Source organism: Rhineura floridana, chromosome 6 (assembly GCF_030035675.1).
Source record: "Rhineura floridana isolate rRhiFlo1 chromosome 6, rRhiFlo1.hap2, whole genome shotgun sequence".
Taxonomy (NCBI): Eukaryota; Metazoa; Chordata; class Lepidosauria; order Squamata; family Rhineuridae; genus Rhineura; species Rhineura floridana.
The window spans coordinates 28051120-28065601 of record NC_084485.1 but is presented as its reverse complement, the minus strand read 5'-3'; positions in this window follow the sequence as shown (position 1 = coordinate 28065601).

Here is a 14482-nt window from a genome sequence, read left to right as displayed (position 1 = left end):
TAGCTTTTCTTATTTTACTAAGTCTTAAGTCTCAGTGATCTCAGTCCAGGGTAAACGACTGCTACTTAGGTAAACGCACACACTGGCACACACGCATCTCAGACCATGACAATCTCTGCTAAAATATACAAATTTACATAACAGTTCTCATCTTGTTGTGTTGCTGATTGGCTCAGATCAAAAGGGAGAGGGGTGAGGGAGCCAAGGCGAACCCAACAAAACCAGGAGATGGAGTTAGAACCACCCACATAGGAAACTGCAAGTCAAAGCAACCAGCCTCTCTCCCCAGCAACTGTTTGTAATCACTGTTTCTCTCCTTTTTGGTGTATACTTGGTATTGGAAACTCTGGATCAAGGAAGGGGAAATTGTGGAAAGGCAGCGATTGGAGGAGAACGTCATATGGATGTGGGTGAATTAATGGAGGCACAAGGATCTTACATTACAGATTATGCAGATGTGTGGGTTCCAGAGATGGCCCCTTTCTTCTAAAACAGGCTGCTGCCTTCATCTGAGTCCAGCTGTAGAAAGGGGAGGCAGGAAAAAGAGCCACAGATTAGATTAAGCTCCTGCTGCAGGAGGAAGCATTTTGACCCAGATCTGGGGAGACCATCAGGAGCAATGTCTAAGCGCAGCTGGTGGGGAGTGAGGTCATTGTTGACTTGGCTTCCCAGTATGGCATCACTGCCATGCGCGAGCTCAGTGAGGGAGTGAGGCAGGGTGGTGGTAAGGGCAGAGCTCTAGTGGTGCACCCAAACCACCCAACCTTGCCACCACCCTGCCCCGGCTTCTCACAATGCCAGTAAGTGGCTGTGACTCCACTGCCAGGAGGCCAGGTCAACTGTGCTGCCCCTTTCTCCTGGCCACTGCTGCTAAGCCTTATGCCAGAAATGAGGGGCCTCCAGATGTTGTTGGACTACAACTCCCATCCCTAACCATAGGTCATGCTGGTTGAGACTGATGGGAGTTGGAATCCAACAACTTGGATGATATTTTCTTGTGAGATGGGGGTTTATAAATAAACAAACATCTGGAGGGCCACAAATACCCGATCCCTGACCTTTCTAGGACTGTGGCCAATTTGTGCTGGTTGGTGCAGACCTTAAATTATGATACATTTTTGCTCAAGATTCTTTTTAGGATTCTAGTGTAAAAGTATCTAGAAAAGTGTGCATTTTCTTTTTTCTTTTTACTGGAGGATGGAGGGAGAAACAGCAGGCATTCACTTATCCTCTTGATTTCCTTTGCTTTTCTTTAAAAAATGAAATATTTGCAGCAACTGATTTCTAATCAGTAAAGATGTTTCAGAATGATTAAATCCACTGTGAGTTTAAAGAGCAATACAAAGTATTGTCTGCTGAAGTTGAGACTTTGCTCAAGATGATACAATCATGAAGCTGATGCTGACTCCACAATAAATAAAATCTTGGTGGGGTACATAAAAGGGATGGAGAGTTTGTATGAATAGATCTACATAAATAAATGAGAGCAGTGTTTATGGAGAAGCATGTCTTTCACTATCCATTCACTGTTCAAATGAATATACAGGTATCTGTTTGCTGAAAGAGATGTATGGGTAAGTCTTTCTTTCAAAATTACTAGGGCTGCAAACTTGATTTGTATTGTAGCAGAAAGAGTTACGTAAGTCACCTTTCTGTCCATTAAGAATGTCATTAAGAAGGGACAGATTAGAAAGAAAAATGTTTCAAATTCCTATTTCGCTGGTATCTCACTCCTGCATGGTTATCCCGTATATATAACACAATTCAAAATAACTGCTAGAGATGTCAAATGCAAAATGTGGACATGTTACATATCTTTTGGTCTTGCCTCTGCATAAAAATCTTTTGGGAAGTTATCGTAAATGAAATGGAAATAATAATTGGACATAGATTATTACTAGACCTGGTTATTTTATTAGTTTGTTTTGTCAAGGACCTGGTTCAGTTGGATGATTGGGAAATGGTGATCCATTTGCTCACTGCTGGTAGAATGATGAATGGCTGCTTAAAATCTGTGACATAGCTAGTAATGGTCAAGTTGACATATCTAGTTAGAGTTAGAGAAGGAAGGGCTGTAGACAACTCCTCTGTAGAAAAATGGTCCTTATTTATTGCACATTGGATTAATAAAACACAGGATGGAGTTCAGCTATATGTTTTACTCAATTCAGTCTAGTCATGAACATCAGAATATTAAGAAATGCAGCTATAAAATCATCTGAAATATGACCCAAGAGAGATGAATTATGATAAATATTTATTTCCTTTTTTTGCATCCTTTTTTGAACATAAGGTTAGAAAAGATGTACAAATATATGTGAATGTTTGGATTTTATTTAATTACTTAACTTGAAATCATTATATAATTGTATATAATATAATGTAACTTTGCTTTTCCTTTCCCCCTCCCAATAAATAAAATAAGGTAAAATAAAATAGAAACACAAGAAATTCCTGAGAGGGGGGAAAAATGGACAGATTTATTTGTGAGTTAATTGTAATATAGCACTTGGAAAAATCAGAACTGTCATGGCTGTATTAATAACACACCATGCCAGAAATGGCCAAATCTTGCCACTGACTATACAACAGGATCAGATTCTGCAAGTTAAAAGAATGCCCAGTAACGTAAAATCCCCAGATAAAATACCAGGAAAAGCATAGCAGCAGTGAGTGCAAACAAACTGAGGCCTAGGGCAGTGGTTCCCAACCTGGGGGCCGGGACCCCCAGGGGGCCTGCGAAGTAATCCAGAGGGGGCCGTGAACAGTAAAGAAACGAGTTATTTATTAATTTTTTAAAAAAGATCTGCACTCCCTGGATGCTATCTGGTCCCTACTGTCTCTGCAGATGACACCTTGCTCCAAACGAGAGGGGAGGCCTTTTGCTGAAGTGCCAGAGCATCTTTCAGGCGCACTAAGGGCAGGCATCTGCCTATAAAATACATGGCAGATCCCAAAGGAGGCTGAGGGTGGGGCTACCAGGAAGAAGAGGGGATTACTATCACTGATTCCTGTCTCCTCACACTGCCGCTGCAGAAAACACCCTTACTTAGAATGAGAGGAGAGGGGTTTTTGTGAAGCAAAAAGAAGCAAGGCTTCAAAGAAAGGCTCCTTTCCCACTTCCTTCCTGGCAGCCAGCCTGCCTCCATGGGGGGAGGGGGTCACAAAACATTTTAAGCTTATAAGGGGGATCCTGTACTCATAAAGGTTGGGAACCACTGCCCTAGGGAAAGCATGCCAGGGGGTGGGATGTTACTGTAAAGGAATGGGCAATGGAACTACAGAATAAACTTCAGGAGGCCCCGACTCTGCATCACAACACACTGGAGCTCCAGACAGAGTAAGATCATGCAGATTTACACCACAAAGGATAGGTTTTGAAAGATCAGGTTAACATTCATGCCCCACTCCCCTCCCGTAAACGGCAAGATTTATTAAAAGCCAGACATGGAACTGCTGATGAATTCTGAAAGTTATGCAGCCATGTGGCGTTCAACCAGCCTCTTCAAACTCCCTGTGGCAAAATTTGATACAAAATAAAAGTTAGGAATAGCTTTTTCTTGGTCTGCATGCAAAGCTGGTGGTTTGCTGAATACCAAAACAAGTGTATAACATCTGGAACAGCTCTTAAAAGAGACCTCACATTTTCCAAGTGAAAGATGGGATGTATAAGGTCAGTCGAATTCTTAATATGATGTGGTGTCAAACGCACTATTTATTAGACTACTGACAGCAAACTTCTTTCCTGCTTCACTCTCATGTGTTTTGTGAACTAAATTCTTAGCACCATCTGGCCAGTCACAATTCATTTTTAACCATTTATATACTGCTGTCTGCATGTTATTCCCCTCTAACCCCTATGCTTGGAAGCAGAGGTTTAAAAAATATACTCTCTCAATGAATATTGCTGGAAATTGAATCATACAACTTTACTAAATGTAGGAAGAGCAACCAAGGAGAATCTGTCTTCAAGTAATTAAGCTAATGTAATACACTGTTTTATGTTGTCCAGTACCCTTAAGAAAGCAGCATATAAAACTCACTCTTATACTATTAATTTTCCTCCAGAATAGGCAGTTCCCTTCTTTGTGGATTTCTGGATGATGTGGTACATAGGATGCTATACCCTTTGCAAGGGGGTAATTTATTTAGCTATTTTAAAATACACATTGTGTATTTAATTTATGTCTTTTTATTGACAAGTCACTATTGAAGTCATTATGGAATAATTTGGGTCCAGATTGAAACATTACATGAGAAATTATAGCCTTGGGAAGGCTTTTTGTTACAGAAGGTAAGACCACAGGGTTCTTCCTTTTTGGTATTATATTCATTTTCTTCTTGTGGTTTCGTGACCTATTCCTTTCAGGGAATAATTTTATTGTGATTCATTGATTTATAATTTTCTTGATTAAATATTGTATGTGGGAAGTAGGGCCAGTTTAAAACATGCTGAGGCCCTAAGCTTTGTCAAGAGGCCTCATAACATTACCAAATATGTGTATTATTTTAGCAGAAAGAACAATAAAATAGAAATAATAGCCTTTTATATTTGCATATAGACTGGTACATAGGCAAGGATGCCACTTGAAACTGATGTATGATTTGGTCAAGTCTTTTCTCAGAGTGGGTCTGGGTCACGTTTGCTGCACTCCAGACATGAACAAGACCACACCTGCCTCTGATGCTGTTTGGCAGCTTATGAACACTTGACCTAATTAAAGTTGGATATATAGTTATATCTACAAATATATCAACACAATATGACAAATAATTTTTAGCCAGCCATTAAGTATATTTTTGTCATATCCGAACAACAATGTCTATTTTAGAGTCTGTTTTCTTCATTTGTAAAAACCAATTATGTAAAACTTGAAATTTAGTCTTTTTGGGAGGTATTTAGAGGCTTCTCATAATCTGAGCCCCCTCTGGGATCCACATCTTAACATGGTGAGGGGGTTTGAGAGTGTTGAAGAAACTGAGATCAATGCCGTCAGGAGTCTAGACCAACAGGCTAGACTCCTAGCAGGGGCAGGGCTGGCTCCAGACATGCTGGGGCCCTTGGGCTCCAGCTTGCCCTGGGCCCTGGCATGTGTGCACACTCACACACACACATGTGCATGTACACACATACCTGTCTCTCGCAGGGAGGGAACTTCTTCCACCTGCCCATTTGCTGGCTCCGTCTCTCCTGTCTTTTGTGGTTGCATGAGCTGCTATGTGCGTGCATTGCTGCCATCAATCAAGATGGTGTCAGAGGCTTCAGCCCCTTAGGGAAACCTCGGCCGCCATCTTGGTTAATGGCAGTCCTGTGTATGCAGCCCACACAGCCTCAAAAGACAGGAGAGATGGGTGGGCAGAAGAAGCTCCCTCTCTGCTATCTGCGGCAGCTACTCTGCTGCAGATCGCGGAAAAGGAGCACTCCTTCTCCATCCTATTGGGAAGCCCCTCAGGGCCCCCAAGGTGGAATGGTCATACCTCTTACCACAAAAACCCTATGAACAGAATATCGAAAATGCAACATGAGATACCACTGGAAGATGAGACCCCCAGGTCAGAAGGCACTCAACTGGGGAAGAACAAAGGACAAATACTAATAGCACTGTGACTAATGACACAGCTGGGTCAAAGCTGAATGGAAGCCCAGACGCTGATATGCACAGATGCGAAAGGAGAATCCAGAGTTGTACGACGCACACAGTAGGAACATGGAATGTAAGAAGCATGAACCAGAGAAAGTTAGAAATTGTCAAGCAAGAAACGGAATGTATCAACATTACAATACTTGGCATGAGTGAATTAAAATGGACGGGAATGGGACATTTTCAGTCAGGCAACTACAAAATATTGTATGCAGGAAATGAGAAATTAAGAAGAAACGGGGTTGCTTTAATAGTGAGAAGTCATGTAGCAAAAACAACCAAGAGCTATAATACAAGGTCTGAGCAAATATCAATGAGATTTAACAGGAAACCTATTAACATTACCATCATCTGAGTCTACGCTCCAATGGCAAATGCAGAAGAGGAATTGGAGAGATTTTACGCAGACGTACAGGAAGAAATTGATCACACACCAAAACAAGATGTTCTGATAATCCTGGGGGACTGGAATGCAAAGGTAGGGAACAGAGAAGAACTAGGAATTGTGGGGAAATGGGGCTTAGGTGATAGAAATGAAGCAGGAGAAAGATTTATCGAATTCTGTGAAGCGAATAATTTGTTTATCACAAACACATTTTTTGAGCAACTGAAAAGACAACTGTACATGAGAACATCACCAAATGGTCAATATACGAATCAAATTGACTTTATAATTGGTAGCAGAAAATGGAGAAGTTCCATACAGGTCATGAACTGGTCATATTGAGAATCAGAGTAAAGCTAAAGAAGAAGAACAAAGCAATCATAATGCAAAAATACAATTTAAATAACATCCCAGAAGAATATAAAAATCAAATGAGGAAGAGATTTGAGGCTTTAAACTTAGTTGACAGAGAACCCGAAGAACTATGGAGTGAAGTCAGAGACATTATCAGAGAAGAATGCAAAAAGAAAATATTTCTAGTTGAAAAGAGAAAAAGACCTCAATGGATGACTGATGAATCTCTTAAAATGGTTAAAGAGAGAAGGAAAGGAAAAGCAGAAGGAGATAGAAACACGGTTAGAACGCTAAATGCATCAATACAGCGACCAAAATTTAGGGACAAAGAGAACTATTACAATAGTTATTGTATAGAAATAGAAGAGGACAACAAAAATGGTAGAACAAGAGCCCTATTCGAAAAGAGAAATGAAAGGGAAATTTAAACCAATGGTAGGGATGTTGAATAATTGAGAACTCTATAAAAGAGATGACAGGATGACAGATTCATATGAACCATATGATGAAGAACCAGAAATTTTAGAATGTGCAGTGAAAGCTGCTTTTAAAATTCTTGGAAGAAACAAATCACCAGGAACAGATGGCATACCAATAGAGTTGATACAAGCTACTGAGACTGAATCTGTCCAAATTTTGACAAAGATTTTCCAAGAAATATGGAAAACTAAACAATGGCCCACAGATTGGAAGAGGTCAATATACATCCCAATTCCAAAGAAAGAGGATCCCAGGGAATGCAGTAATTATCAAACGATTGCCATAATATCCCGTGCAAGTAAAGTAATGCTCAGGATACTACAACAAAGGCTCCAACCATATATGGAACAAGAAATGCCAGACATCCAAGCTGGATTTAGAAAGGGAAGAGGCACCAGAGATCATATTGCAAACATACGTTGGGTAATGGAACGGAGCAAGGCATTTCAGAAGAAAATCACCCTGTGCTTTATAGATTACAGCAAAGCCTTTGACTGTGTAGTTCATGAAAAACTATGGAACGCTTTAAAAGAAATGGGGGTGCCACAGCATGTGATTGTCCTGATGCACAACCTATACTCTGGACAAGAGGCTACTGTAAGGACAGAATATGGAGAAACCAATTGGTTCTCAATTGGAAAGGGTGTGAAACAGGGGTGTATTTTATCACCCTAGCTGTTTAATCTATATGCAGAACATATCATATGGAAAGCGGGATTGGACCAAGATGAAGGAGGTGTGAAAACAGAAACCAGTAATGACTTGAAACAAATGCTGATGAAAGTTGAAAGCACAAAAGTAGGACTATAGCTGAATGTCAAGAAGACTAAAGTAATGAGAACAGAAGATTTATGTAACTTTAAAGGTGACAACAAGGACATTGAACTTGTCAGGGATTATCAATGCCTTTGGCTCAGTCATTAACCAAAATGGAGACAATAGTCGAGAAATCAGAAGAAGGCTAGGACTGAGGATGGCAGCTATGAGAGAACTAGAAAAGGTCCTCAAATGTAAAGATGTATCACTGAACACTAAAGTCCGGATCATTCAGACCATGGTGTTCCTGATCTCTGTGTGTGGATGTGAAAGTTGGACACTGAAAAGAGCAGATGAGAGAAAAATCAACTCATTTGACATGTGGTGTTGGAGGAGTGCTTTGCGCATACCATGAACTGCGAAAAAGAGAAATAATTGGGTGTTACAACCAATTAAACCAGAACTATCCCTAGAAGCTAAAATGATGAAACTGAGGTTATCATACTTTGGACACATAGAGAAGATGATTCACTAGAAAAGACAGTAATGGTGGGAAAACAGCAGGGAGTAGAAAAAGAGGAAGGCCAAACAAGAGATGGATTGATTCCATAAAGGAAGCCACAGACCTGAACTTACAAGATCTGAACAGGGTCATTCATGACAGATGCTATTGTAGGTCACTGATTCATAGGGTTACCATAAGTCATAGTCAACTTGAAGGCACATGACAACACAAAACATAATTGGAGGCACTAAACTGTAGCTTACTTAGCTTGTGTATACATCTGACACTGGAAGTTGTGATAAACCTTACTCAGGACACTAAGGAAAAGATCTTTAAAAATAGGCCACAGATGATTTCTACCTTAATATTATTACATGAAAAGAGAAAATATACCCTAGTTGTGTGTAGACATAATAATATTTGACTCTTGTGAGAATTTGGCTCTTTCATCATTTATAATTTCACAGATTGTAAGTTGAAACGCTATACTGTAAATGTGCTTGAGTAGGGGTCCCCCCTCCCACTGCCTACTTTTCTTGTTGGGCTCATTAGCCATTCTCTTTCAAAAGCAGGTGAACTCTCAGAGCTGCACATGCCTTGCAGTAACCAAACATTGCTATCCTCAAAGCACTTACTTTGGAGCAATTCTGTGAAAGTCACTGCAATTGTTTTGGAGTAAAATAGTTACAAGTTTGGTTGTAGCCTAAATTAAAAATGTAGGCACCAGAATCCGGGGATGTGGTAATGACAGTAGAGCTTCTGGGGTGAAGGAAATGGGGAAAATCCAACATTTTCAGAAATGTATTATTAATAAGGCAGAACCACTCATCAAAGCTAGGTCAACTCATAATTTTAATGATGTCAGGTACAATGGGAATTTGATTATGTGAGAAATGTCTGGCTAGAAAAAAATATAAAACTTAATTTTTTATAAAGCATCTTATAACTATTCTGGGCAAACATGACATGAAGGGTCCCTCCAGGCTGGTGTTTTATTGCTGGTATATTCTGCAGCATGTTCTTGATTAGGAATGGGTGAAAATTCTGTTGAATTTGGATTTAGAACTGGATTTTTCAATGGCCTGCATATTCTCCATCTTTGCTGAGTGATCTTTCCTCTGACACTGGATTCTCTCTCTCTCGCTGTCTCTCACTTGCTCTCGCGCTCTCGCTGTCGCTCTGCTGGGAGGAAGCAAGCCAAGGCTATAACTGCCTACAATAGCAGAGGAGGAGGACGCGAAGCCACTTTCTGTTCAAAATATTGATATTTCCTTTCAAAATATTTATAGTTTCTTTCAAAATATTGACAATTCATTTCAAAATATCATTATTTTCTTTCAAAATATCAATATCAGTATTGATATTTTTGGGAGGAAAAAATCAGACCTGTAACAGCAATGGATAGTGGACTAAGAATGAACTCAAATTTGATACAGCCTGTTAGACCGCAGATCAGAAAAGGTACCGCCAGGGCCAAGAAGATGCCAGCATGGTTAACAAGCAAAGTCAAGGAAGCTCTTAGAGGCAAAAAGTCTTCCTTCAGAAAATGGAAGTCTTGTCCGAATGAAGAAAATAAAAAAGAACACAAACTCTGGCAAAAGAAATGCAAGAAGACAATAAGGGATGCTAAAAAAGAATTTGAGGAGCACATTGCTAAGAACATAAAAACCAACCACAAAAAAACTCTATAAATACATTCAAAGCAGGAGACCATCTAGGGAGGCGATTGGACCCTTGGATGATAAGGGAGTCAAAGGTGTACTAAAGAACGATAAGGAGATTGCAGAGAAGCTAAATGAATTCTTTGCATCTGTCTTCACAGTGGAAGATATAGGGCAGATCCCTGAACCTGAACTAACATTTGCAGGAAGGGATTCTGAGGAACTAAGACAAATAGTGGTAACGAGAGAGGAAGTTCTAAGCTTAATGGACAATATAAAAACTGACAAATCACCGGGCCCGGATGGCATCCACCCGAGAGTTCTCAAAGAACTCAAAGGTGAAATTGCTGATCTGCTAACTAAAATATGTAACTTGTCCCTCGGGTCCTCCTCCATGCCTGAGGACTGGAAAGTGGCAAATGTAACGCCAATCTTCAAAAAGGGATCCAGAGGGGATCCCGGAAATTACAGGCCAGTTAGCTTAACTTCTGTCCCTGGAAAACTGGTAGAAAGTATTATTAAAGCTAGATTAACCAAGCACATAGAAGAACAAGCCTTGCTGAAGCAGAGCCAGCATGGCTTCTGCAAGGGAAAGTCCTGTCTCAGTAACCTATTAGAATTCTTTGAGAGTGTCAACAAGCATATAGATAGAGGTGATCCAGTGGACATAGTGTACTTAGACTTTCAAAAAGCGTTTGACAAGGTACCTCACCAAAGGCTTTTGAGGAAGCTTAGCAGTCATGGAATAAGAGGAGAGGTCCTCTTCTGGATAAGGAATTGGTTAAGAAGCAGAAAGCAGAGAGTAGGAATAAACGGACAGTTCTCCCAATGGAGGGCTGTAGAAAGTGGAGTCCCTCAAGGATCGGTATTGGGACCTGTACTTTTCAACTTGTTCATTAATGACCTAGAATTAGGAGTGAGCAGTGAAGTGGCCAAGTTTGCTGACGACACTAAATTGTTCAGGGTTGTTAAAACAAAAAGGGATTGCGAAGAGCTCCAAAAAGACCTCTCCAAACTGAGTGAATGGGCGGAAAAATGGCAAATGCAATTCAATATAAACAAGTGTAAAATTATGCATATTGGAGCAAAAAATCTGAATTTCACATATACGCTCATGGGGTCTGAACTGGCGGTGACCGACCAGGAGAGAGACCTCGGGGTTGTAGTGGACAGCACGATGAAAATGTTGACCCAGTGTGCGGCAGCTGTGAAAAAGGCAAATTCCATGCTAGCAATAATTAGGAAAGGTATTGAAAATAAAACAGCCGATATCATAATGCCGTTGTATAAATCTATGGTGCGGCCGCATTTGGAATACTGTGTACAGTTCTGGTCGCCTCATCTCAAAAAGGATATTCTAGAGTTGGAAAAGGTTCAGAAGAGGGCAACCAGAATGATCAAGGGGATGGAGCGACTCCCTTACGAGGAAAGGTTGCAGCATTTGGGGCTTTTTAGTTTAGAGGAAAGGCGGGTCAGAGGAGACATGATAGAAGTGTATAAAATTATGCATGGCATTGAGAAAGTGGATAGAGAAAAGTTCTTCTCCCTCTCTCATAATACTAGAACTCGTGGACATTCAAAGAAGCTGAATGTTGGAAGATTCAGGACAGACAAAAGGAAGTACTTCTTTACTCAGCGCATAGTTAAACTATGGAATTTGCTCCCACAAGATGCAGTAATGGCCACCAGCTTGGATGGCTTTAAAAGAAGATTAGACAAATTCATGGAGGACAGGGCTATCAATGGCTACTAGCCATGATGGCTGTGCTCTGCCACCCTAGTCAGAGGCAGCATGCTTCTGAAAACCAGTTGCCGGAAGCCTCAGGAGGGGAGAGTGTTCTTGCACTCGGGTCCTGCTTGCGGGCTTCCCCCAGGTACCTGGTTGGCCACTGTGAGAACAGGATGCTGGACTAGATGGGCCACTGGCCTGATCCAGCAGGCTCTTCTTATGTTCTTATGTTCTTAGATTGACAGTATCCTTTCAAAGCAGCACTGGCCAATGGATCCCATCCCTATTTTTGACACAATAATAGTGCACTAGTGATGGATATATTCTGCTTTAGTTTTTTCTGTGATGCTTCTCCAATGTTACTGCATTATTGCTGCCAGGAGGTGCTATAGAACAACCAAAGTGGGATAACGATAAACCAGAACATTTGTGATATAAAGTCACAGGATTTGAGCAGACAGTTACAGGATATGCACTGATTGGAAATGAATCAGTGAGACCACTCCAAAACTTTTGCAGGTGCAAACAATATTGAAAGTGGAATTGCGTGTGACTGCCCCCATAGCATCATGAGCAGAAATAATCATGCATGCACAATAAAAAGGATGTCAGGAGGGGCCCAGTGAAACACAAGTTCCAAGAACAACAAACAGTCTTGTTAATACCTTAAAGACCAGCAAATTTATTATGACATAAGTTCTGTGAATGACAGTTAAGCCAGTCTCTCTATGCAAAAGAGCAATACATGGACACAAATCTGACACCAGAAATGGCAATATCCAAGAATGAATGGGGAAACATTTCAGCCCCCCAGATCACTCTGTAACTGAACTTAAAGTGGCCATACTTGAAATAAGGAACTTGAAAGGGGGAGACAAGCGAGTCAAGATGAATGCTGTAGAAACAGATTGTCTGGAGGAACCCCAGATCACTGACTTGTGTGCCTGCTCAGTCTGCAGTCTAGGTGCTGACTGTTGATGGGCAACTTCAAGTCCCCTCCTCTCCTTTCATAACAGCTCTGCTGGACCAGACCAAAGGCCCCTCTAGTTCAGCATTCTGTTATCTCAGTGGTCAACCAGATGCATATGGGAAACTCATAAGCAGGACACACTTATACCACACTTCCGATGGTTCTTCATCTTTAAACTCAACTTGGATTAGACAGCCCTACAAATAGAGGATGCCTTCTGATATAGGACTGTCCTCTGTAAAGTAGAACACACAGCCATGCTATTGCCCTCTCAGATCAGTATCTTCCTGCGTATGACAATTCCAACCTATGTTCTCTTACAGCACAAAAGTGTGAATCACTTTGGAGCCAGCCACTGCTTTATTGTTATATAGTGTTCTGTTCGGTGACCGACTAGGTACTCCACTCTGAATATGCACAGTTCAGCTAGTCCAGGCTTGTTACCTGAATGCATTGCATCAAGTGTTCAATCCATTCTGAATGTGTCATTTAATTCAACTGAAGAGATGCATGGACGTGAACTGAAGTGGTACCTGGTGAGAATTGCTTTTCAGTCTGTTCTGGGAAAACATCCTGCATACTTGAGCGCCACAAGAATTAATGAGTGCAGCATAGTTCGAAAACTGAAAGAATCTAGAAAAAGGAGAACACTATTGAGAAGTTAATTTGTCTTACATATTTCTATAACTCTCTTGATATGTTGCCATAGCAACTCTAATGTGGAATGGGAAAAGCATTAGTTTCTATAGAAACAGCTTGCCCTACATGTGGGGAAAAGTTTACTTTGTAACATACAGAGCCTAATATTAGATTGTGTGTGTGTTTTAAAGAGTGAAACTCGCCCACCTATGAGTGTTCAATCAATACAAATAACTTTGTATCTCTCAAGATTAACAAGAAAGGAATGGAATGTTGGAGGATTAAAATATCACTGCTGGGGTGACATGTACAACTGAAATGCCAAGTCACTGAGCTGTAAAAAGAGCTGCAAAAAGTCAAAAAGTCACTGGAGTAGTGCTGGAATTCACCGTATCTTTTAGAAACCAGACTGTCACATTCAGTACCAGTTGGTGCTTCTGAACAGTCTGCAAAGGCAGCCCCATGTGTTGAGCACATTTCAGGAGTTTAGCTGTAATGGGGCTCAACAATGCAAGCATGAATGATGGTTATTAGAACAAAATCAGAAATGGAGGATGGTCACATCCACACTATACGTTCAAAGCCCATGAAGAATCCTGGTCAAATATATCTGTCAGGTTTGTAGAAACTGCTCTGAAGTCAACTGAGGTCATTTGAAATATTGCCTTTTTGATTAACATTTGAGCTGAAACCTCCACATCATTTTGGATAACTGTCACCTCCTCTGTGCACATCATTCTCAGGGATTTATTTATTTATTTTTATATACCGCTTGATTGTAAAAAAATCTCTAAGTGGTTTACAGAAAATATTAAAAATTATCAATAAAACAATTAAAAACAATAATTAAAACTTTTTTTAAACAGTTGAAACAGCAACTAACTAAAAACCTGTCAATATCTATGTGTCTGGATAGGCTTGCCAAAACAAAAATTGTGGCAGCACATATTATTTGGAACTCCTCACCTACTGACATCAGGCAGGTGCTGAAAGGAATACAGAGAAGGCATCTGCCTGATATCAGTTCACAGGGAGTTCCAAAGAATAGGTGCTGCCACACTAAAAGAACAATTTCTTGATAGTGCAAAGCAAGTATTATGTGGCACCTGTAACAGTGCCGGTTCCACAGATCAAAGTGCTTGAGTGGGCACATATGGGGAAGGCAGTCCCGCAAGTAAACTGGTCCCAAATTAATGGAGGACAGGGCTATCAATGGCTACTAGCCATGATGGCTGTGCTCTGCCACCCTAGTAAGAGGCAGTATGCTTCTGAAAACCAGTTGCCGGAAGCCTCAGGAGGGGAGAGTGCACTCAGGTCCTGCTTGCGGGCTTCCCCCAGGCACCTGGTTGGCCACTGTGAGA